This window comes from Labeo rohita, chromosome 6 (genome assembly GCF_022985175.1).
Source record: "Labeo rohita strain BAU-BD-2019 chromosome 6, IGBB_LRoh.1.0, whole genome shotgun sequence".
Taxonomy (NCBI): Eukaryota; Metazoa; Chordata; class Actinopteri; order Cypriniformes; family Cyprinidae; genus Labeo; species Labeo rohita.
The window spans coordinates 17,558,602-17,581,634 of NC_066874.1; the positions used below are offsets into that span (position 1 = coordinate 17,558,602).

Sequence of the window (23,033 nt, forward strand, 5' to 3'; positions counted from 1 at the left end):
ATACTTTGTTTAAAAATTCTCAATGGTAGTGTAAAATAACACCCTTTTTAAAATCGACCCATTCTGAGATGTATTGTTCCTTTAAATGCAAATGAGCTCTGCTTGCCCCACCCCTCTCTACTCTCTGTGGAGTGATGAGCTGTGCTTGGAGAGATTGTTTACTTTAGCCGCATTTAGCGCGTTTAGCCGTGAAACTTGCTAACTAGCACGTTATTAGGAAAGGCGATTACTCAACGTTATATTCAATTCTGCTGTAGGTGAAGCTGGATCACGAATTATTTGTGCGAAAATAGATGCATTTATGTAGATCGGGAGGCGCATTCCCTTCACAAACAAATGTAATCCACTGCATCTTCAGCGGCTCAGATGTTGGGAGTAAATGACGACGACAATGTTCATTATCACATCCAGCAACACAACACCTCAATCGCTCAATCAGAGATATTCTTGTCTAACTTACATCCCTGCTCCGGCATCGAAACAATGGAGGTTGGAGTGTTACAGCTGATTAGGGCGGGTCTGAGGTAAAACGCTCATGTCAGTCAACCATTGTGGGAGTGGCCTCCACCGACAGGCATCTGAGAGTGGCTCGATTTGAAAAAGGGGATATTATTTTTACAGATTAATTAAAAACCACTGCATGGATTTTTATCATTATAGCGTAGATTTGTACATACACTGCCAACACACATTAATGTTCAAACAACATGTAAAAGTGAACTTTGCATCAGATGACCACTTTAAAGGTTCTTTATGGAACCATTTAAAGAAAAAGGTTCTTCAATGGCATCGTGAAGCACATTTATTTAAGAGTGTAGCTACTTTAAATGTGTTATTCTATAATTAAAAGTAGTTCTATATCATATCATCATTTCTAATTTGATTGTCATTTGCAGTTTTTCATTGTCTTTTTTTTCCCAGTTTTTAAGCAATTTGATTTGCTTTTAATTGCATGTTGTAATGTTGTAATTAAAATCAAATCTTGAATGGGAAAAGTACTTCCAGAACAAAGGTTGTTGGAAAAGCGGACAGTCACACAATTGAGCTATATTAAAAGTCTTTGAAGATTTGTGTCCTGCAAATGTGCAGAAAACTATTTTCTTCAGCGCAATTGTAATGAGAGAGATGGTGGACAAATACAACAGCAGTCAATTTGATCTGCTCCTGATAAAGTTGTTTGCTTGTATGCCTCTTTCTGTCCAGGCATGGCTGAGTGACTTTTGTGGTTCTTTCAATTCCGAGGTGTCTCATTATAAACACCATCTTTTAAATATTTTATCTCCTTATATAGATGTTGTGTGTGCACACTGCAAGTCTAGAGACACTAATTAGTGCTGTCATAAACACTCCCACATGCCTGGGTGTTCACTTCGCATCACACAGGGTGAGTGGGTGCCGCTCCTCCCTCTGAGTCTCGGGTCTCAGACAGAAGGTTTGGCAGACTGTTACAAATGACCTTTATCAAATCATACAGTAATGAGTTTGTCAGCTTATGCTAATAGGACTTTGCTTCAGCATTGTAGGTGAACTTTTTTGTGACACTGTGTAATTTGGTGCTTTTTATTGTTCTAATTCAATTAAAGGGATAGTTCATCCAAAAATGAAAATTCTGTCATTTACTCACTCTCATGTCATTCCAAACCCATAAGATTTTTGTCGTTCATGCAAATGTTCATGCAACCAAGTCTTTGACACTTCAAAAAGTTTAAAAAGACACTGTAAATGCAGTCCATATGATCCATATATACTGATCAATCTTTATTTGTGAATAAAAGCCTAAATTAAATATGCTCATCACATACAGCTTCAAGTTTAAAGACTTGAAGATTAAATCAATTTACTTTAATGATGCCTTTACGAAATTTTTGAAGCTTCAAAGTTTTGATTGCTTGTACTTTCACTAGAAGGACAGAAATCTCTCTGGTTTTGTTTTAAAAAATCTTCAATTTTGTTTAGAAGATGAATTACGAGTCTTACGAGTCTACAGCCATGAGGGTGAGAAAATTATGACAGAATTTTCCTTTTAAAGAGGACATCGGATTCCCATTTTCCACAAGTTGGTATGATTCTTAAAGGGTTACTTCACCCCAAAATATTTTTTTGTCATTATTCACTTACCTTTATGTTGTCCCAAACCCATAAAAGCTTTGTCTTTTGTCTTCGGAACACAAACTAAGATAATTTTGATGCATTCTGACAGCTCTCTGGCCCTCCCATAGACAGCAATGTAATTAACACAATCAACATCCAGAATTGTAGCAAGGAGATCGATAAAATAATCCATGTGACATCAGGGGTTCAGCTACGATTTTACGAAGCTTTGATTTTAATGGAAACAACATATCCGCGTGGCGCAGCTGACACAGAACAGCATACGCTGTTTGTGTTCAGTGGATATTCTCCAAAATGGCACTAGGGTGTGATGCGGAGGAGAAGAAATGTTGAGTAAAGTCAATATTTTTGCTTTCCTTTCATACAAAAACTATTCTCGTAGCTTCGTAAAATTACGGTTGAACCCCTGCTGATGTCACATGGATTATTTTACTGATCTCCTTGCTACGATTCTGGATGTTGATTGTGTTAATTACATTGCTGTCTATGGGAGATCCAGAAAGCTGTCAGAATACATCAAAAATATCTTAATTTGTGTTCCAAAGACGAACTAAGCTTTTACGGGCTTGCAATGACGTCGGGGTTTATGATTAAAAACAAAATTTTCAATTTGGGGTGGAGTAACCCTTTAAGGGTCTTCATGAATGTCTGTTACATACATTGGTTTAAGTACCGCAATGGTTGTATAAAACAACACCCTTTTTACCTTGTCATAATCAACTCTGTTCACAGCTACCCTTTTCAGTGCATGTCTCTTTAAATGATAATGAGCTACTGCTCACTCCGCCCCTCTCTTCCATTTTTTTTGTGTATTCGGTGGCGCATTACCATCAAAAACAGCAGTTGCTCTGATGTCTGGAGAAAATGAAAGATGTTCACTTTTACATCCAACTATAAAACACGGAAATATGCTATTTCAGGACAGTCTGTCAGCGGTCGGGGGCGGGGCTTGAGCAGTATGATGTCATAGTGCTCAGAAAATCAAAACTGGTTGATAATGGTTCTGTCCACACACCGCTAAGACACATTCATATGCAAACATGATGTAAAAGTGAGTTTTACATCAGATGTCCCCTTTAAAAAGCAAGTAATATTAGTATTTAAAACAGTAGTTGAAATTAAATGAAAATGCATCATTTATTCACACTTTCTTTCTTTTTTCACTTTGGTTTATTGAAACTAGCACTAATCTGAGTCTTTTCAGAGTTAATATTTGTATGGAGCTGATGGTAGGAACACCAATAAAAAATTTTTAGTGCAACCTTACCAGGATACATTTAAAATGTTGTGTACAAAGATTCAATACAAAGGTTCAAATAATTTTTTGTGATACAAAAATGTCATGTTGGTTTTTAGTAGGATTACGACTAGAAATGTTCAGAAACTTCTCAATAGCACAAATGCTGCTTGTGGAACTCCATCAATGACTTTTTGCAGTTGAGAAAATTGAATCGGACAGTGAAACAAATGACCTTATCCCATCACCAGAAGGCCATTTGCTCTGACCGCAGTCTCTATCCTACAAAATTTAAAGGCTTCGCTTGGTTTACGTGCTGTCTTGTTTTCCTCGCAATATCCAGGACCAACTCTTCACAGATTTGCGTGGTAAAATCACTCAGCTGAGTATAATATAAATGGAGTAATGTGCTGAAAGAAGGTAAGGAGAGACAAACTGCCAGACACACTGTCTCATCAGCTCAGTGTCTCACTCTACCTGCTACATTTGCCGTCTTTTTTTACGTTAGTGAAACCACATTCAGCGTTTCAATGCTACAAGCATGTCAAATGCAGTTATTCAGGCTTTCCTCAAACTTTTTAGCCATTTTCTCCTTCCAACTCTTTTATAGGCCACACTAACAGAGCCAAACTTACATTTACTCTAGGTTTCTAAGCAAAACTTCATACATTATTTTCAATCTTTTCGGTTCTGTAGTACTTTCTTATTTTTTTTATGCACACATCGACTACTGTAGAGTACAGAGCCAAGGACGGTTACAAACCTTTTCATGATTTCAGTTTTTTTCCCCCCAGTATTAATAGTAGTAGTCAGTATCTGCTTTAAAAAGATAGTTCACCCAAAAATGAACATTACCTCATGATTTACTCACCCTCAAACCGTCCTAGATTTATATGACTTTTTTCTTTCAGAGAAATACAATCGGAGTCGTGTAAAAATTGTTGTGGCTCTTCTAAGCTTTATAATGGCAGCGAATGGGTGTTGAGATTTTGAAGTCCAATAAAGTGTATCCATCAATCATAAAAAGTACTCCACATGACTCCAGGGGGTTAATAAAGGCCTTCTGAAATGAACTGATGCTTTTGTGTAAGAAAAATATCCATATTTAAAACACCACTCTCTCGTGAATGCGTGTGTATATAGACCAATTCGGTGTTTGCAAACAGTGATTTTTTTTTTGGGGCGGCAGAAAATGGCAGTTTTGAAGTGGCAGTCTATGGAAACCATGGAATAAAAGAATGAAAAATTACTTACTTTATTCTCACAATTCTCATAAGAAAAAAAATCAATCTCTCTTTTGAGTTTATATCCCACACCTCTGCCTTTTTTCTCCCCTCAGAATGGACGAGCTCGCTATTGTTGAGTTAAATCGAGTTATAAAGTCTGAAACATGACATATAAACTTGCATTTGTGAGAAAAAAATCAGAATTGTGAGATAAATTGGGTAAATGTAAAGGTTTAAATAGTATTTCATGCTGTAACTGTAGTGCTAATAAAATACAGTATTTTCCCTATGAATTCCATATGTGAATATTATGTAGACCTATTGTTTAAATCAATTTTATGCTTTAAAAGTAATCATAGCATGTTTCATACATTAGTTTGAGCTTCAAATGGCAACTTTGATGACAGTACTCTTTAAAAATGATTTGCATACCAATTCTGACATCCAAAAGCACAACAATACATTTTCCTTCTTATTCCATGGATTTTTAAACTAATTTTGAGTATACTGGACTATATTAGGAAAAATAACGTGATTAAAATACTTTAACGCAGTTAACACGCTGGCCCCGCCCCCAGACCTGTATGTCATCTAATATAGTTGACTGATGACTAATATGATGCTGGGCAACAACTCCATGATTAATTTGGTGCAAAAAATAAAAATGCCCTGTATGTGTTCTGTCTCATATGCCACATATCCCACAATATCACATGGGCAGCAAGAGCAATATGACACAAGTGCTGATTTTGTCCCGATCTATCACAAGCTTAAAGGTGATTTTATACAACAGTTCAGTAAATAAGAAGTTGATATTGTGTTATATTTTAAACACAATATTGTGTTTTTGCTCAATTTTGCAGAGAACATATTACCCTTGAAGCCATAGCAGAATTGTTGCACGTGTCCGAGCAACACAGCTGTGTTTAGTTTCAGAATGAATCTGCGTTTTGAACGAATCGAGTGAATGAATGGATGACTCATAAAGACCTGATACTTTCTAGTTTAACACAAAATAGCCTTAACCCTTTAATTGTCACTCCCATTTTTGAACACAGACATAAAAATGCACTATCCAGACTTACATTTTTATAATTCATGAATCAAAACAGTTTGTAATATGATTTTAATGTACATTTTCCATATTACACATAAACATTTAGGCTGCAACGGCCTAATGTAAACATAACAGAAGATAATGTGAGAAACATCTTTATTTTTTTTATATTTTTTCAAAACACTCTTCAAAATACCTTATTTTATGTTCCATAAAAGAAAGGTTTAAAAGGACATGGCTTTTAAAGGATGAATTTTGAAATTTAAATTTTGAACTGGTATATCATTTCTTATGATTTCTAAAATGTGATAGGGAAAAAGGCAACAAAGAATGTCTTTTGTGACAAAGGTCAGAACTCATGTTATGATGTAGATTTTTTTAAGTTGCACTCTTGACATATATTAATCTATTAGTTTTCCTACATAATTTATAACACAAAAATATGGTAAAATATCTATTTAGGAGTCTTAGACCTTTCCAACGATGTATAGTTTGTCATGATTAGATTAGGATTTATTTGTAATATGGTAAAGTAAACTTAGGTGTCCCACAGAGGGTACGGTGACAGTTAAAGGGTTAAATAATCTTTTGTGGGTATTTTCAGTCAAATTTATTTTGCAATTAATTTGATTAATAATCGAAACATCATGTAATTAATTAGATTAGAAATTTGAAACGACTGACAGGCATAACATATATATATATATACAGTGTTGGGGAAAGTAATGCATTACAATATTGAGTTACTCCCTAAAAAAGTAACTAATTACATTACTTAGTTACTTTTTATGGAAAGTAATGCATTACTTTACTTTTGCATTACTTTTTTAAATCTGGGCAGGGCTTGCTTGTTTGTTTTTAATATAAAAAGTTCTATGTTTGGCATATGTAAAAGCCTTTTCACACCAAAAGCCCCCGGCTTTGAGAAAAGTAAATTCACATCTGTACAGCAGACTGCAGAAGAAAAAAATGTCAACTCTTCAGCAATAAAAAAAAAGGAAAACAAATGTTAGATTACCTTGACTAATTTTTGCTTATTAGTATGGTTGAATTGGATCATCGAAGGTTGGCAGCAAAGACATTGGTTGATAAAATGGGATTAAATGCATAAAGGATATTTGTTTTATTTAACATGTATTCTGAGTTTTCTCTGTTTTTATTCATTTTGAGGAATACTGAATCTGTTTTTTGTGAGTGAGACGAATTAATGCATGTTCACATTTATTGTGGAACTAACATCTTACTCCCGATTTCTCTCAACATGGGGACAGGAGAGCTTTTAATCAATAAATGGGGGGAAAAGTAACTGGCGTTACTTATTTGAAAAAAGTAACTCAGATATTGTCTTGTCAATTAAAAAGTAATGCGTTACTTTACTGGTTACTTGGAAAAAAGTTATAATATTGCGTAACTTGCATTACTTGTAATGCGTTACCCCCAACACTGTATATATATACATATACACACACACAACTAAACTATGTATAATGTCAATTGGAAATATGCTTGTATTGTATTCTGAACTACTTTAGCTTACATGACTCATAAACCTAATAAATTCAAAATGCAGCAAATTACTGAAATAGACTGGATTGTGCCTGTGGTTTGAAGTCACAAAAGTCACATTTAGACATTTGATCTGTTTTATTGCCAGAGAACTTTTGTTTAAGCAGTTTATCCATTATGCTAATTTGCCGTCTATCAGAAATAAGGCAAACAAATAACAGCATTCTGCAACTTTCATGCTCAGAAATTGATTTGATAAAGGCCCTGACTTTGCAGGGTAAACGCAACTTTCTTCGCCACGCTTAAAAAAAAAAAAAATTCTCTCTAAGTGTCTCCAAAGCAAACACCAAATCCTTCTGTTCTGTGCTTAGAATCAAAAGCCACGGCCGCAGGCTTGTATCTGCTTCTGCTAGCCTGATGAATATTTACATGCTTAAACACTCAAATTAGAATTCATTATCTTGTGTAATCTTGGGTTTAGATCTACATGTGCAGTTGTTTGATTAGTTGCTCGAGGATATGGGTTTTGTGCTTGGTTTGTGGGCCTTCTACCTTTCCTCACACTTGCCTTTTGATGCTAATGTCTGGCAAACGATAGGCCTGTTGTGTTCAAATTAGCATCTCTATTAGAATTGAAAAGATGTTTTTTTTAGTTTTGAAGTTGTGTGATCCAACCTCTCAATCCAACTTGCACATGCACATCATCTTGTGGCAACATGCTTTTGTACCGGACATATCACGATGAATAATTTAAGAACAACACTGGATTTAGTTGAATGAGCACCTGCACATTAACCGGTTTAATGCAGGAGCTTCACCGTAGCTGTGGGATTTTTACATTATTAAAGAGCAAAATACAGCACGGTCGCCTTTGTCATTCTTGACATTTCCTGAAACCATCTTTGCTATTTGACAGCATTAAAGATGCATGGGAGGCCTACGAATCCACTCTAAGAATTTTCTTTTTCCTCGAGGACTGAAATCTTGTGCGGCTTGGAGTTTGTGAGCTTTAAAAGGTAAAGTAGGTTTATTCTGTTTCTGTCACGGTCAGCCTGCTGCGAAGCAGGTCACTGTCACGTTGACATTCTAAAACATGTTCTCTCTTTCCTCCACAGCTGCTTGAGGTTTATCTCGTGCAACAGAGGAAGTGGTGCGGGAAGAAGAACGCGTCGGCCCTAACGTTTTGTGTGTACAACAGGATATCCGACGCTGGGAGCGTTAGCCTCGTGTCGAGAGGTGATATAAAAGATAGATTGTCGCTTGCATTCTTAAGAAGTGCACAAACTGTTGTGTTGTTTTTTTCTTCCTTGCCTTTTTGTCTTTCAGCACATCTGCTCTCTCGTCGTATCACTGCGGTCCACGTTTCAGCTTGACGCATGTAGCTCAAAAAAGTAAAACATTGCTTATCTGGAACTCCCCTTATCATACTTGTAGATATTCTGTGTACTTCAAGTGTTGGATTCACTCATAGGCGAAAACGTTAATTGCTAGTTGACTGACAGCTGAAAAACACAGGGATTTCATGCTGGGGCAACGGTAATTGTTTTCAGATTTGTTTTAGAGTGTCTTTTTGATCAAATTTGTGCGAGAGCGAGTGAGAGAGAAGGAAAGAAGAAGGAGAGGGAGCCAGACACTACTCATGGGGCCCATTAGGAAATTGCCAGTAAGCAAAGTTGCAAATAAGCTGTCACACAGTACAAATGAGATTACCTTTCCAATGTGCCCTGGAACCTGCACACCGGGGGATGCAGAACCAGTCACGGCAAAACAAGGCACAATCGTCTGATTTATCTCAGCGCTTGATCTTCTGGTGGTGTTCTTTCTGCCTCTGTTTTTCATGCATGGTGTGCAAAACAGTTTACAAAGTGCTTGCAGCACAAGTTAATCAGTTGTAGACAACCTCTGAAGCGAGTCGACATAGTGTTTCAAGTCAGGGATTTCACTTAGAGTCATCAGCGCCGAATTTATACGTGTACAGAGAGACTTAGCTGCGAATTTCTGTCTAAACTGTTTACATTTACTGCTCCTGCTTTTCATCTCTTGATCACGTTGTTGATGAATTAATGATTTAGTTTCATTTGTTGAAGAGATATAGAAGCACTCTGCAGGTGTACCTTGCAGTATGACCACATGTTTGTCTCAGGGTTTAATCTTTTTTTTTTTTTTTTTGAAAGATCACATTAAAAACTTTATACTGTGCCTTTGTCAGCATTTTACAAATGCTATTTATCTGTATAGATTTTATTGTATTACTCTTGTCCCTTACCTAAACCACAATATCAACTTAAATGATCTAATGAACTATGATAATCAAAACCAATGTTAAAGGAGAAGTCCACTTCCAAAAACAAAGATTCACATATAATATACTCACCCCCATATCATCCAAGATGTTTATGTCTTTCTTTTTTCAGTCGTAAAGAAATTGTTTTTTGAGGAAAACATTTCAGGATTTTTCTCCATATAATGGACTGATATGGTGCCCCGATTTTGAACTTCCAAAATGCAGTTTAAATGCGGCTTCAAACTATCGAAATGCAGTTGTAAACGATCCCAGCTGAGAAAGAAGGGTCTTATCTAGCGTAACGATCTGTTATTTTCATAAAAATAATACAATTTATATACTTTTTAATGTCAAATGCTTTTTTTTCCCTAGCTGGTTTATGACAGCTAGGGTATGTCAAAAAACTCCCATCTCATGTTCTTACTCAACTTCAAGATCATCCTATATCGCTGTTTTACCTTTTTTATTAAGGGTGTTTGATTTTCTTTGCATGTTGACTTTGCATAGACAGGTCGGTACTTCTGCAGCGTTGTAGGATGATTTTGAAATCATTTTTGAAGTTGAGTGAGAAAATACGATTGGAGTTTTTTGACATACCCTAACTGTCTTGAACCAGAATACACAGAGTTCAACGAGAGCAAGGCAAGACAAGCGTTTGAGAATAAAAAGTATTGTATTTTTTTAGATGAAAATAACCAATCGTTTCCTTCTTCCTCAGCTGGGATCGTTTACTACCACATTTGTGATCGTTTGAAGCTGCATTTAAACTGCATTTTAGAAATCAATTCAATTCAGTTCAAAATCGGAGCACCATATCAGTCCATTCTATGAAGAAAAATGCTGAAATATTTAACTCAAAAAACATAATTTCTTTACGACTGAAGAAAGAAAAACATGAACATCTTGGATGACAAGGGGGTGAGTACATTACCTTAAATTTGGGCATAGAAAGACCAGAATTGCAATTGTGAACTTCAAAACTTCAAAAGGCTATGATTTTTGAACACAAATTTTTGGTGCCGAGGGCTTTCATGGGTCTTTAAAAAGTCTTAAATTTAGTTGTTTCAAATTTAAGGCCATAAAAATTGTACAAGAAAGTCTTAATTTATGATTTAAAGAGGTCTTAAATTTGGGCATAGAAAGACCAGAATTGCAAACCTGAGGTATATTTTTACAGGCTGCCAAAAGCTAAAGAAAAGCAAATGGATCGCTGCAATTCAAAGAAACTAATGGACTCCAGGTGGCGAAACATGGATTTGCAGTTATCGTTTCATGTTAACATGTTGAATACTGTGGTAAAATCACACCCTATATATTGTATTGTCATATATCATATTGACAACTCGTCAAATAAATATTTACCATCTTAAATTCTGCTGGATGTTTTCAAGTAAACACTGATAAAAACTATTTAAGATTTTGGGCTGGACCATATGACCATATATACAACATTGATAAGTGATCACCGGGGTTTAGACCAACATATTTTGTATTTACAATATGTGTTCACAGGCAAATCTGCTTTGTTTATTTCCCCAGCGTTGAAATCAGGCACATATAAATGTCAGGAAACACGAATACTGGCTGCATATCAATATCCTTAGACCACTGGATATTTGGTAATTTGTAAGGAACATTATACTGAGTCCAGCAAAATGATTATCGTTTTGTTTTACTCGCTTCGCTATTATATTTCTGCCGTTACAAAAGCGCCACCTGCTGGCACAGAATGAATTAGCATTTTAAGCCTGTTGTTTTTGCTTAGACCAATGCAAAAATCGACCCATGTTTTCACCCTGCAAACACACAGAGCTGTAAATGTGAACTGGTGGATCGGTAATAAGATAATGCATTATAAAACTCTAAACAGTAAAATGTATTTATATGTTGTTTAATTAATATAATAATTTATTGATAATAATTGTTTAAATTAATATAATAATACTTTTGACTCATCCATTTTCTTGAAAATGGTTTTAAGGCTGAAATGTGAAGTCTATCATTTAATAAAACCTTTAGTTATTTTGTGAAAACATGTATCTGAACTGCAAATCATACTTTTTATGATCATTTTACAGTTTAATATGTTACTATAGACATTGCCCTGTGCTGGTCATATGGTAGTAATTTTATTTGTGCAGGTCATAAAGAAAGTCTTAAAAAGAACGTTTCAAAGTCAGGTGCTGCTATTGCTGGGGAAACAGTTACATTTCTGCCGTTCCAAAAGCGCCACCTGCTGGCACAAATGAATTTGCATTTTAAGCCTTTTGTTTTTGTTCAGACCAATGTGAAAATTAACCCATGTTTTTACCCTGCAAACATGCAGAGCTGTAAATGTGAACTGGTGGATCAATAAAAAGAGAATGCATTATAAAAATCTAAAAAGTAAAACGTATTTATATGTTATTTAATATAATGATTTATTGATAATAATTGTTTAAATTAATATAATAAATTTTTTTTTTTTTTTTTTTTTTTTACATATTCTTAATGGTTTAAAGGCTGAAATGTGAAGTTTATCATTTTATAAAACATTTAAACTGTAAATGATAATTTTTAGTCATTTTGCAGTTTAATATGTTACTATAGACACTGCCCTACCCCGCTCATAATGTATTCATTTTATTTGTGCAAGTCTTTACATTTGAGCTTAAAAGTCCTGCAGAAACCCTGTAATAATGATGAAATATGAAACATCATGTGAACACAAAGAAAAATCAAGGAAAATATACTGTTTTTTTATAAGTTATGAAGAGAACAAAGGTTTTTCAAAGTATGTTTTACATGAAAATACTATTTTAGTCTTTCTACTTAAGAATTTCACATTTAATTTAATGCATTTGCTGGTTCTTAATTATAATTAATTGTAAAACTAGCCATTTCTGAGAGAGAGCTATTTCAGATTGAGAGTCTAAACAGCTAATAAAAAAGCATCAAAACAATTTTTGTTAAAATCTTCATTGTTTTTATATTGTTGAACAATGTCTTTAAGGAATAGTTTACCCCAAAATATAAATTTACTCACCCTCAGGCCATTCAAACTGTAGTCATCAGAACATATTCTGAGAAATATGGCATTATGTGCCAATAGCCTTGTGGTTAACGCACTGACATATAGGACAACTGCGCCTCTACCCGACCTGGGTTCGAATTTCAACCCAGGGTCTTTTGCTGATCCTACTCCCCAAACACTTTCCTGTCAATTTCAGCTGTCCTGTCATCTAAAAAGGCCTAAAAATTAAAAAACATGTTTGTTTAGAACTGTTTTTGACTGTTATTGCTTGTAAACAGTGAGCATATTTGCATATTTCTCTCCTGATTCAGATGACTTTTTCACTGGAGAATGCAATATTATAGATAGAGGACTCATATTTTAGCTGAAAGCAACAGTTTGAAGTTAGAAATTATGTATTTGTTTATTACAAATATGCATGTCGATTACTTGTGGAATATTTCAATGCTTTTATCAGGTGTTTGAACTCGTTCTGACGGCACCCATTCACTGCAGAAGATCCATAGGTGAGCAAGCGATGTAAAGCTATTTTTCACATGTCATCTTGGATGACCTTAGGGTGAGTACATTTTAGCAATTTATTTTTTTTTTTTAAATAAATGTAAGTCTTCAGTGTCCATACACTTATGTATACACACTGTAATTTTTCTTTAAAAGTTATGAATAAAATAGGCAAACTCAAACTTTATTTTGAATGCGATTAATCGTGATTAATCTCAATTAATCGTTTCACAGCCCAAGAATAAACCAAAGATTACTGAAGTATATTTTATACGAAATTCTACTTTTTATTCTTTCTACTTCAAAATGTAATATTTCATTTAATGTACTTGCTGTTTCTTAATTATAAATAACTTTAAAATTTACTAGCCGTTTATGAGTAAAAACTGTTTCTATGCCTGTTTTTTGTGTGTGTATAAATATATTAAGATAAGTCTTACCAGAACCTTTTAATGAGTCATGTAATTTATTTATTTATTAGTTATCAGGCACTATTTATATTTAAGCAGCTTGAATGAGAAAGATAGATAATAATTAGAGTCATGCAAGCAGAAGCAATTAAATGCATGGAATTGTTCTTACATTAGTATGACCCTGAACTTAATCACCACAAGTTTGTTGACGCAAGTCATAATTTTCACTTGGATGCTAGTTATATTCAGCACAAAAATTGTCTTTCTGTCAAATACTGTGAACTCCATATCATGAACATAAGTGTGAACATGTATGAGTCACTACGATGAAGATGGAGATAGATAAGAGCCTTAGGTAACTGCTTCCACTTTTCAGATGCAAGAAATATCAAGCTGTCAGTGTCTTTGCTTGACAGTATTTCTCTTTCTAAAACACAAGGCTTATTCCAATTATGATGACTTATGATGCTTTTATTGGTAACGATGGGGTGCAAATCATGCCAAAACTGCCAAAATAGAAACTATGCCGATTTCTTTGAATTTACAGTATGTGAATTTGGGGTATATTTTGTGGCGAGACTTTGCTTTCTTGTCTTAAAGTTTGTATTGTGGTGAAACACAAGTCTATTTTCATTCTGTCGAAACGCCATTTCTGTAGACAACTGGGAGACCCTCATTAAATTCACACCAAATGTATGACTCTGTCACACCCACAAAACCCCTCTGGTTGCACTAGACCCATTCTACGGCTCGATCTTGTTTATCTTTTGTAGGACCCAAAATTACTATATTTAAACTATTCTGGCGAAGGTCTGAATGAACCATGCTATTCAGATGACGATGAGGTTTATCTCAAACTGTTACCTTTAGAGTGTGCGGACACCACTGTCATCATCATTCAAAGCTATTGTGGTACATTCCCAAGCACACAGAAATAAAATGCAGAACCAGAGCACTGCTATAATATTTGCATTGACAGCTGAACATGCAAACTTTCAGATTTGAATGCAAACTGCAGTGTGTGGTTGAGTGTTGGCGGGTGTTGAAGGGCAGGCTGCGTCTGAGAGTGTCAAGCGTCCTGTCGAGTGAAGTGAAAAAGGAGATTAGACTAAACAGATCATAGTCTTATCTGTGAGGTATATTACTGAATTACTATTACGTACACATGTCTGGATTACTATTATTTCTGGTTGATGAGTGAGCATTGCTGCTCTCCCTTAGAAATCCATTGACAATTGTAAAAAATCTAAATGAAATTTTAATGAGATTTTAATGAGACTTGTCTTATTATCCAAATGATATTTCTGAAATTCATCTCGGAATATAGTCCACCGATATTGCTGAAGAAGAAAGATAGAGTTCATTAAACACACATTGGCCTATTGGGGCATGTTGTCACAATGGGAACCTGCCATTAAAAAACCAACTATTGGTTTCCAGAGCAAGTTAAAATGTTAAAAATAAATAAATAAATCAAAATATAAATAAAATCATAAAACTTAACACAGAAAAACAAATCTGTAGTTTGACAGTAAATATTGCAATTCATAAGTAGTAAAAAAGTCATTTTAAAACAGTCAAACTGAAAATTTTCAATTTTTTTTTTATATTATTTTTTATATTATTGACCCCGTCTTCAAGGAATAGTTCACCCCAAAATATAAATATACTCACCCTCAGACCATCCAAAATGTAGTTATGTTTCTTCATCAGAATAGTTTCTGAGAAATTTGGCATTTTGCCATTTGCTCATCAATGGATCTTCTGTGGTGAATGGGTGCCGTCAGAATGACAGTCTAAACAGCTAATAATAAACATCAGAATAAGTCATACCCTGTTGTCCTCTCATATCAAAATCCACCAATATGTCTGTTTTGGACTTTTGCTTGTAAACAGTACTTGATTTGTGCATATTTCTCTCCTAATTCAGACAAAATGACTTTTTGACTGAAGAATGTAATATTATGGATAGAGAACTTATATTTTAGTTAAAAGTAACTGTTTGAAGTTAAAAATGATGGATTTGTTTGTTACAAACATGCATGTGGATTACTTGTGGAATATTTAAATGCTTTTATCAGCTGTTTGAACTCAATCTGACGGCACCCATTCATTGCACAGTATCTGTTAGTGAGCAAATTATGTAATGCTATTGTTTAGATGAAGACACAAACTCATCTACATCTTAGATGACGTTAGGGTGAGTAAATTTTAGCAAATTTTCATTTTGGGGTGAACTATTTAATATATGTCAAGTGTTTTAAATGTGTTTTAATATTTTAAGTGTGTTTACTTAAAATAATAAATGTGATCCTGGACCACAAAACCAGTCGTAGCACAGGTATATTTGTAGCAGTGGCCAAAAACGCATTGTATGGGTCAAAATGATCGATTTTTCTTTATGCCAAAAGTCATTAGGATATTATGTAAGGATCACCGTAAAAATATATCAAAACGTATTTTTTGATTAGTAATATGCTTTGCTAAGAACTTCATTTGCACAACTTTAAATGCGATTTTCTCAATATTTTGATTATTTTGCACCCTTGATTCCAGATTCTCAATTTAAAAAAAAGAAAAAAACACCCATATGACTGGTTTTGTGGTCCAGGGTCACAAATATGAAGATACTGAAACTTTAGTTTGCTGCACATAATTATTCTGCATCAAGAATATCTAACGTAAGAACATTGTGTTTAACACAAACATATCAAACCTCTGTGACAGAAAACACCTATATGTAATTGCCCCTGTCAGTCAAAATCTTACAGTTACTAAATGTAGTTCTTGCGACAACTCCTCTGTGTAGAAGCCTCGCTTTCTCCTCTATATCTACATTTATAACTGTATCTATATATATATAACTCAGTGCTTACAATAACATATTTCAGTGAAATGCCATCTGCATTCTCCCTTCTGTAGTTTTTACAGTAAGTCGGTCCACAGAATGCCCTTCAGACCACAGCTGGTTGAATAAATCAAATTAAGCGTTTAATTATATTATCTGTAACATTGATTCCTTAAATTTAAAGATTGCAGCAGATACAAAGAGGACAATGTCCAGGCCTTATTAAACGGTCCTACTGCATATGATGAACAATCCTAGTTATTACACTGTTTGCACAATAAGACAAATACAGCCGTTGTGAGGAAGAGATATTGCATGAGTGCTGGCTGAGACTGCCATACATGGGCAAATTTCAGCGACTCTGTGTGTAAGTGTGTGTGCTGCCGGCTGGAATTTCGCCCTCTGACGTCACTGCCTGTTACTCTCCCAGATTTGGGAAAAAGAAGTTTCACTTTAAGTGGGGATTTGAAACTCTGTGATTCTTAGAAAGCGAGGTAAGAGAACTATTAAAGCTTTCGAGGGGCGGCTCCACGCGTTGAAACGCCGATCGCAGGCCAGGGATAACGCAGCGTTGTTTCTGGGCTCGAGCTCTACAGCTCGAACTATATTTGACAACTATATGTTCTTCTGTGAGAGATTCGAGCTGTGCCATTGAAATGGAGGGCGTGAGGTTGCTGGGAAGGAGGGGGGCGAACTTTGTGTCGTGTTTTTACCACGCAGCCGAAACATTTGAGCGAACATATAGAATGTGTCGGCGTGCTTTGAATGCGATTAGTAGATACTTGGTGCATATGAACTTCTGAAACTGATCGTGTTGTTATTCCGAAACATTCTTGCACTGTTGTGTTTCTTTTGAAGAATGCGGAAGTAAATAGGCTGGAGGGTTTGTGTGCTGGAGGATTGTAGTGCCCTACAGACGTGGCTTCTGCTTACAAGAGCAACAGATATGAAATGTTACTGTTGTCCATGTGTTTTGTTTGCGTTGTCATATTAAAACATCGGTGTGAAGGTGTGCGACTTGTATCGGAGTTTAATAATTCATTGTGTGTACTTGTTTACCGGTTAATGCAGGGGATGCATAATTATTACACTTACTTGTGATTTTATTTAGCTCTGGAAGGTTGCCTAAATGTTCTGCCTACGCAGATGCTTATTTGATTACTTAAAAATATTTATTTTAAATGTATGATAGTGCTCAGGTAATTTGAGTACAGGCTGAAGTAAAATAGCCTACGCTTGGTGGTTAGACCATTCTGAATGATTTTAGCCTGTTCCGTCTACTTTTGAACCACAATGTGGAGGTGGTTAAGATGCGCTCAGTATTGACATTTTGTTAGACAGACTTGTGGCTTGAAGTTGAATATGCAATTTGTTTGGAGTTGTGAGCTTTATAGCTGCCTATTGAAATCATCAGACTTCAGCTAACTAACTCTGCAGTGATAATATGGTTGGTTTTGTCAGCATAGCTTTGTCATTTGTGGGTTTAATTGCTGAAACGGAATGTGTTTCTATCTACCATTGAAAGTAAATGCTATTTTGATTTTTGTAATGATTTCTCTTTTGGTAAAGCATGAATCCGATGCTGTAATCTAAGCGCTTTCTATTGTGTGTGCAGCTAATAGTAAGCACACAATTTGTCTCTCCTGAAAGATGTTTTCTTGTCAGAAAAGCAAATATCTCCATTTCAAGTCGGCCGAAATGTCTAGAATACAGACATTGTTCATCTTAAAAGTAGCTAAGTGCTAAAATATTTATCTGTTTCCTCACAAAGACGACATTCAGAATTCTACTTTCATATGAATCTCTAATCAATAACATCAAGGCCTCCCAGCCATCAAACCGAATATCTCTAGCACCCCACCCACCCCCAGTCTCCCGAAAAAAGTTTGAACTCCAAACTACATCTCACCCAACAGCAGGAATTAAAAAAGAGGATGTGTTTGACAGGCTAGCGATGCTTAAAGTTAAAAGATGAATCCTGCCTTTGAGCCTAGTCTTCCGTGCTCACTCCTTTGACTGTCGTTTTGCCATTAGTGCAGACTTTCTATGAATATTGACTCTGTGCCGTATTACTGTAGGTTACTGTTGGATCAAAAAGTGTTGTGCCTCTTTTCTGTTGCTATGGAGACTCTGTGATCAGGTGATGTCTGGAACAAGAGTGACAACTGAAAGTTATAAATACACTGAAAACAATTATAGTGAGCATATGATTTGGATTCGTGCAACTGTTAATGCGTGAACCAGTTGAATGAAGATTCCAAAGCAGTAACACTGACTGAATGATTTGTAATCTAATTTAATATAATTATTTATATGTTTAATCTAATTATTTAGAAACATGTAACCCTTTAGAACCCCAGAAAATATGCTAAAAGGCTTTTTAACAGGTTCTCTTTTGCAAGAATTTTTGAATTTTTAGCATTGATTAAACTGAAAAATTCTATGATTTTTATCAGTTTTTTTTTGTTGTTACTTGTATGTTTTTGTATAGTGATTACAGTATACTTATCTATATACTTACTATATATGTACACACGCACACGTCTATCTAGTGTTACCATAATTATAGCCATTGTTGCTGATGGTGTTAAAACATGCACATATATATATATATATATATATATATATATATATTTTATGTTTTATGTTTAATATATATATGTGCATGTATGTATGTATATATATATATATATATATATATATATATATACATACATATACATACACATGCATGCATGCATACATACATATATATATATACCCATTAGAACCTGGAGCTAAAATAGGTAATTTACATATTACAAATTTATTTTATTTTATTTTACTGTAAAATTCTAAAAGTGCAAGGTGTGATCAGTTAGCTTTCAAGAAATAGAGCAAATAAAGAGCAAATATTTTTAATAGCTAATATTTATGAGAAGCACTTCTGCATTTTTTGATCAAAAAAGCTGTTAAATAAAAGCAAAAATAGAATACAAAAGGTTTCTATTTAAAATAAGTGCTGTTTATTTGGACTTTCTATTCATCATCAAATCCTGGAAAAAAATATTTATGGTTTCCACAAAAATATTAAGAAACATTGATAATAGAAAATGTTTTTTGAGCATCAAACCAGTGATTTTCTTTTTTTTTTTTTTTTTAAATTGGCAATTTGATGCTCATTTCCACCTCTTTTTGCATTTCTGTAAATCTGTAAATACGAGCGCTCATTCATATTTAATATTTAATAACACATGCAATTTAATATATTTTAAATAAAGTAAATACTTTAAAACATAATGTTGTCATGGCTAATTTTACGTTTAGCATTTTAAACTACTAAAAATAGATATTTACCTATATATTTTGAATTTCACCCATTTATCGTTTAGTCATTACTGGCTTGTCGGTATCAGCCAGAATTTTAATACTGAGAAATATCATATATATTTATTTATTTAATGAATTATAAATTAATTTTATTTTTTTATTTTTTTTATTTATTTATTTTTTTCACCTATTTTTGTTTGCAGAGCGCAAATAGCTAAGTGAAATAACTAGCCACGTTTTTTTTTGTTTTTGTTTTTTTGTCTGAAAATATCAGCTACTGAATTTTAACTCTTGTACAAAAGCAATATCCCAATCCTGCATTTCAGCACGGCTGTGATTAACTACAGCCTTGTGCCTAGAGCCGAATAAGATTCGATTTTGCTTAAATTAGCCTGACATTAATGCTTTTCATCTGAAACTCATGTAAGCTGAATTTGCCGATGAATAAGTTTTGAACAAAGCTATAATTTGCGATGCGTTTCAGTACTGGATGACAAATTCAGTAGTCTGGTAAAACAGCTGCACCCCTACTCTATTTTTCACTGTTGCACTTCAATTTCCAAGAGTTAGTGAGGACGGATCTGGGTAGTTTACGTACACAGGAAACAGGCATGCAGGATGAGAGGTGGATGAATGAGTGTACAGTGGCTCTGTCCTTTAGGATGTGGTGTGGAACAGGCTCCGGACCGCGAGACGGATGATGCGGCGGCCTGCTCGTGCGGTTATGATTTACAGCAGACTTCTGCTCATTTCTCACTGCACTCATTGACACAGCAGTATAAGGAACGCTGCCCGACTTAAAGTTCAGCTGCACTGTGACTTTGATCTTCCTCTGAACTCTGGGTAATCAAGCTTCCACACATCCCCTTCAAGTGCTTGCAAGGAGAAAGACAGATTGCCACATTAGCATACAAGGCTAAGAAGACACCTGCAGCCGTAAAAAGGACACACAGTGTTTTAGCTGCTGATAGAAAGAGGAAGGAGCGTGCAGATAAGAGGAAGGACAGCTGAGACGTGTTCACACGCATTTAGAAACATGAGCGTTGTATGCTTATTACCACGGTCGGACAGGCCTTCTCGATTTATGTGGATTAAACGCCGTTTCTCTTGTCCTAGTTGTGATTGATGAAGTGTTTCGTAGTACTATCTCTCTAGTTTTTTCTGAACCTTCATCTTTCCTTTGGTCCACTGTCTGTTGACTACCAAATAAGAATGTATTGCCTGTATCCAACCTTTTGTAATCTTTGTCAAATACTAGTTCCTCTTAGTCAGGGCTTGCAGGTATTACCTTGACTCCAGGCAAGGGTTTTGTTTTTAGTTTTTAAAAGTGTGTTTAAAAGTGTGTTTGTATGTTTTCAGCATTCTTTTATTAAACTTAAAGGTTTTAAGTTGTAATTTAGACACTCTAATAGTGTAATTCATACATTATGACTGCATTATCAGTACTAGTCAGGAGAGTTTCATGAAATTGGAAAAAAAAAAACTGCCGTTGCGATATATAAAAAAAAAAAAAAATCTGATTTTTCACCATATTTCTATATTTAGAAAATAATGAATCATTTTTTTTCTGCACAATTTGAGAAAAACGTTCATAATTGGGTTTGCTCTTTACAAGAATTAACTCCGTAACCTTCAGGCTAAAACGGTAAACCAATGAACTTTTATTTTGACTGGCTGTGCTGCCGGGTTCAGAGTGAAGTCTGACTCTGTGTCCATTTATAGGCATACAGGCAGTGATGTCAGTGTCTCACAATGGCTTCATTGACAGTAAATGAACCGAGTTGTTGAACTGTACTTGTGTAAGTGCTGCGCCTGAAAATGATACAGCTTATATTATTTCAAAGAAACCATATTTGACAGTTGCCCAAATACGTATTGTGATAACGATTTCAATAAAACAATTTTCAAATTTTAATTTTAGCCCTATTAGTAACTTACTTTATCTAGATGCGATCTAGGAAAACCCAGCACGTGGTGAAATTTGACCTTTTTTAGTTTTTGATACCATATGAAAGCTGGTATCAAGCCCTTTCCAAAACAGTGTGTTTCTTTTTTTTTCATAGCTTGAACATAACCAAAGTTATGGCTGTCTCAATTTGGCTGATAGCGATGATTTTCAAGAATTGAATTTTGACAAAAACGACTTTAAAGTAAGACGGGTTTCACTTTACGGGTTTAACGAGAGCTGTCTGTCAAGGTAGGAGCGCTATACTGCTTCATTACACAAACAGACTAACGTTGTTTATTATGTGCATAGTCTCAGAACTTTTGATCACTCATTTTATGTTTAGATAGCATGAATAATGCAGTCTACCTTGTAGTAAAAGCGAGCGCAGCGCAACTGTTCGTACACTGTGCAAAAAACAGACTGTCATTGGACTCTTCCTCTTTAGTAACTTCATCATCCAATCCTTCATCTCTGGATTTGAAATAGTCCATTATAACATGATGGGTTTTCCCAGATCGGTTTGATTTTTATATGCAAGAACATGTTTTGTATTAACAGCCCCTGGCAAATGTTTGTAATCGGTGTCAAGGTAAGTATAATTATATAAAGCTTCCAGTTAAGAATGCGTAGTTCACATTAGCTTCTTGTTCTAACCTACTGTCTTGATTTTATTAAGTGTTATTATAGTTTTGCCTGTGCCTAACAACAGATATTGGTTGAACGTATGTGTTGAAGCTGTGTGGAAAGCTCTCTGACCTGCTATGAATAGCTCTTCAGGTGCAGCGTGATTATGAGAATATGTAAGGCAATGTAACAGACATACAGAATGTCAACTAGAATTTGCACTCAGCTTTATTTTCCATTAAGAATATCTGATCATTCTTAAAACAAATTAAATTTGCTTCTCAAGTAAATTTTGTTTTAAGAATGTTGACAGAAAATACTGATTAATAACCTGTTTTGTTGCAGTTCATGCCAGGTTCTCTCTTTTTTTTGACTTCGTAGTGTGTGCTTCTTTGTAGTTGGAAAGCTGATGAAAAAACTGTTTGTTAGCGCAATCTTAGGAGTGATGATCTTCTGGCTGTTGTGATTCATCCATCTCTGGTTTTTTGGATACACTTGATGTTCCTTAGAAAGGCAGTGACATTTGCAAATTATTACGATCTTGTATTAGTCATCCAGTAATATAAGCTTTTTTTGTGGCTGATCTAGAGGACAGTGTAATTGTAATATGTATGCAGAATTAATGATAACATATGATATTTATTTTTTATATAAAAGTCAGTTTTTTTTACACTGGTAAAACTCTCCTGGGGCCAGATGTCCATATAAAAGCTTATTTTATTTATAAAACGGTGGAATTTTATTTATTTATTTGCTGATTTATTATTTATACATGTAATTTTGTTCAGAATTTTTGTCTTGTTTTCCATTACAAATATCTAAACATTTTTAAACAAGATACATTTTAGTGCTGCGACTACTAAAATATATACAGTAGTTGAAAACTTATGAAAGATTTATGTTATTTAAAAAATCCACATGGTTTTATACATATTTTGGATTGGGGGGGCGCCAT

General features: G+C 34.7%; 1 protein-coding gene across 1 annotated transcript in view; it reads left to right on the forward strand.

Moving 5' to 3' along the window:
- Positions 1-16,515: 16,515 nt before the first annotated feature.
- The window catches only part of lpp (LIM domain containing preferred translocation partner in lipoma), a 248,798-nt gene continuing 242,280 nt past the window's right edge, over positions 16,516-23,033 (forward strand). Inside the window, exon 1 of the mRNA XM_051112291.1 lies at positions 16,516-16,691. The gene's annotated coding sequence lies outside the window, so the exon portion shown is untranslated. The remainder of the gene's footprint in view (positions 16,692-23,033) is intronic.